The sequence below is a fragment of the Pipistrellus kuhlii genome, unplaced genomic scaffold (genome assembly GCF_014108245.1).
Source record: "Pipistrellus kuhlii isolate mPipKuh1 unplaced genomic scaffold, mPipKuh1.p scaffold_m20_p_19, whole genome shotgun sequence".
In the NCBI taxonomy this organism is placed as follows: domain Eukaryota; kingdom Metazoa; phylum Chordata; class Mammalia; order Chiroptera; family Vespertilionidae; genus Pipistrellus; species Pipistrellus kuhlii.
Genome location: NW_023425504.1, coordinates 16,209,027 through 16,212,716, shown reverse-complemented (window position 1 = coordinate 16,212,716; position 3,690 = coordinate 16,209,027). Strand labels below are relative to the sequence as shown.

The following is a 3,690-nucleotide window of genomic DNA, read 5'->3' as shown; positions in this document are numbered from 1 at the left end:
ATTTTGTTGAAACCCAATTTACTATTTTTTCTTTATCATTTTTATATTCCTGTCCTATCTAGTAAACCTTTGTCTGACATAACAAAAATTTTATCCTCATTTTTTCTAGATGTTTTATAAATTTACTTATACATTTGTGTTTATGATCATTTCAACTTTCTTTGGGCGTATATAAGGCAATGATCAATCTTCATTTCCCCCCACATGGACATCTAATTATTCTAACACCAATTTTTAAAAAGCCTGTGCTTTCCACATTTATTACCTTGGCATTTTTGTTGTCAATTAATTGATCATGGATGTGAGGAACTATCTCTAGATTTATCCTCTTCAATTGATCTATAGGTGCATCGTTGAATCAATATCTCAATCTTTTGATTGTTGTATGAAAATAGTAAGAAACAGAACGATTTCACCATTTATTCCTTTGTTTTCAAAATTGTTTTTACTATTATGTTCTTTGCATTTCCACATATATTTTAGGATGAACTTGTTAGCTTCTATTAAAAATAACTGCTGGAATATTAGTTAGGATTACATTGAAACTACAGATCAACTTAAGGAGACTTGATATCTTCACATTGAATCCTTCAGTCCATGAGCATGGTATATTTCTACATTTATTTAGGTTTTCTTTAATCTCAGCAATATTTTATATTTTGCAGTGTACCAGTGATCTTGATCTTGAATATTTGATGTTAAAAGAAGCTATAAAAAGGAAGAATCTCTTACCCTTTGAGACAGCATGGAGGGACCTGGAAAGTATTATGCTAAGGGAAATAAGCCAGTCAAAGAAAGACAAGTATCACATGATCTCACTTATATGTGGAATCTAATCAACAAAATAAACTGATGAACAAAATAGATCCAGAGACATGAAAGCATGTAACAGACTGTGGAATCTCAAAGGGAAGGTGGAGAAGGGTGGATGAGTGGGAAGAGATCAACCAAAGACCTTGTGTGTATATATGCATAACCATGGGTATACAATAGTGTGGTTGGCGGGGGTGGTGTGGAAAGGGTACAAGGGGGAAATAGAGGACTATGTAATACTTTGAACAACAAAGAAAAATTTAAAAATAAAATAATCATGTTTCCCCCCTTTATTATGTTAATATGAATAACTACAATGATTAATTTTTAAATGTTAATCAAACTTGAATCCCTACGATACATTCACTTGGTTAGGTTGTATTATTTATTTAATATATTTTCTACATTTCATTTGCTAATATTTTGTTAATAATTTTCCAGTCTGTGCTCATGAAGAGTTTGGTCTATATTTTTCTATTCTTATAATGTTGTTTGATTTTAGTATGAAAATAATATTGAACTCCTAGAATTACTTGATAAGTTTATTATCTTCTGCTTCTGTGGAAAAATACAGGCTTGTCATTATTCTTCCTAACTTTCTTACTTTTATATGCTTTTATAAATCATTTTTCTTTTATTTTTAAGGAATATTTATTTGACAAATTTCACTTAGTGCAATACACCTAAAAGGAAATCCCATACAATGAAATTTAAATCAAGGCCTTGGAATTTCATACAAATACCAAGACTAAAAGTATTGGTATTGCATCTCAAAATTTCCCCAATAACTTTTAAAAAAGCTTAAACTTATATGCCTTAGAAGTTATGAAATAAAACTAAACTTAACAAACAGGCCAAATGTTTCAGTTTTAATTTGTAGACCCAGCTTCTGCATTGAACTTTACAAGAAAGCATGTCTTTCAACATGCTTCCAAACAGTGTTCAATATAATGTGATGTAAGAACAACATTTAACATAATGCAGCTGCTTTCGCCTAAATATACTTACTGCTTAAGTACATACTAAAATATAACTAACTTGAGAAAAGCTAAAAATTGTTTAACAGTCATAGTTTATTGAACTTAGTTGTTATATCCTAGATGAATATTTATGTTCAAAAATACTAAACCTTAAATCTTTAATTTAACCCTGATTTCCACTTAGAGTAAGCATAAATCACAAGCTGGTACTGCAAGACTGTTGTTTTGTTTTTTTCTTTAAAATAAAGTTGACCAAGAATCACTGATAAGGATCAATTACATTCCCTATCTAACACTCATACTAGACATTCTAGACATCCCTCTTATTCCTTTCACTCCCATACATGCATGGCTTGTACTGGTATAGTAACTGCTGTTCGATGCTCCTTAACTGCATATGCCATGTTTGATTGAAAATTACTGGAGTTTTCCTCTAAAACTTGGTCATACCCACTCATGCTCCTCTGGCCACCATACCCACTTATGCTGCCTCTATACCCACCACTCAGCTGCTGGCTGGTTGGGCCACCATAACTGGACTGAGTGGTTTGACAATCCATGCCTCCCATCATTTGGCTACTATAAGCACCATCACTTGCTCCTCTGTAGAATTCAAGAAGAGTTCTACATATCTCTGTTGCATATTTGCTTTGTCTTTCAACATAGCTGCCATAGCATCTTCATGAGTTGCAATCTCAACATCTACTTCACCAATTACTTTGCCATCAGGACCAATTTCAGTACTTACTCTCACAGGGTTGACAGTGAAAAAAAAAATGTTATCTTCAGTAGGACTGTTAGGTAATCCTTGCATTTGTGCACAGTGTCCCATGATTATGCTATGGAAAGTAGAGTCACCATCTGATCTGTATCTGTGGTCAGACATTTCTGTAAAACAGTAATTGAGATATCTTCCAAATCCATCTTACCCAAAACCATAACTTTCCTTATAGCCATTATAATAATCATAGCCTCCACAACCTCCACCATAAGCACCACACTTCCTCCTTTAAAAGCAGGCTCCCCTGTCAATGATGTTATACTCTCTGCCAGTCCCAGTTCTGTCATAGGGACCTGGCTCCTGCATGGAATATGTTTTAGTGGTGGATTATAGTGAGTTCTAACTTCAGCTTGACTTCTCTTTAAATTTTCAATATACCTGTGCTCTATTTTTACTTTGTGTTTCTTTAGAGCCCTTTTGGCTATTTCCTGTGAAGCAAACTGCACAGAGGCCTTCCCTACTCCTCACATGGAAGTCCACTGGAAATTTTATCCCATTTGACATGATTTCCAACTCTGAGAAGAATTGAACAATTTCTTCCTTGCTATATCCAAAGAGGAGTACTCTAAATTATACAAGACCATCATTGACTGTGACAGAACTATTTGGAACTATTATACTTTGACACCCAAGCCTTTGCAATGTTGTTTGACTTGAATACTTCAACATATCTGTGTCCCTTAGTTTCTCTATTTTCAGGGCCAATTTGACTTTATCTTCTGATTTAAATTCAATAAAAGCCTCGCTACTTAGTCTGCCTTCTCTAGTGTAGATGAAATGAATACCTTGAGCCCCATTTTGAATTTTGCAGTCAGAAAAAACAATAACACTGCACTTCATCCACCAAGCAAGAACAGGGCAAGCCCCAGACCTTCACCAATAATCCCTTTCTGCTTTTGGTGCCCAACATCATTGTCACTTAGTGGCTCCTGGCATCAAAACAAGTTAATCACATGACTCCTACATGGCTGAGTGAAATCTCATTTTTATTTGCCAATTACAGTTTGCATGTATTATTTTATTAGTTTCAGGTATACACCCCAGCGGTTAGAATTTAGGGGTGTCGAACTCAATCAGAGAAGGGGCCAAAATCTAAAATCCAGCCTAAATCGCGGG

The 3,690-nt window shown here is 34.4% G+C and overlaps 1 pseudogene; it reads right to left on the bottom strand.

Annotated features, from left to right (window-relative positions):
* Positions 1-2,029: 2,029 nt before the first annotated feature.
* LOC118722042 lies at positions 2,030-3,487 on the bottom strand (annotated as a pseudogene).
* Between the last annotated feature and the right edge of the window lie 203 nt (positions 3,488-3,690).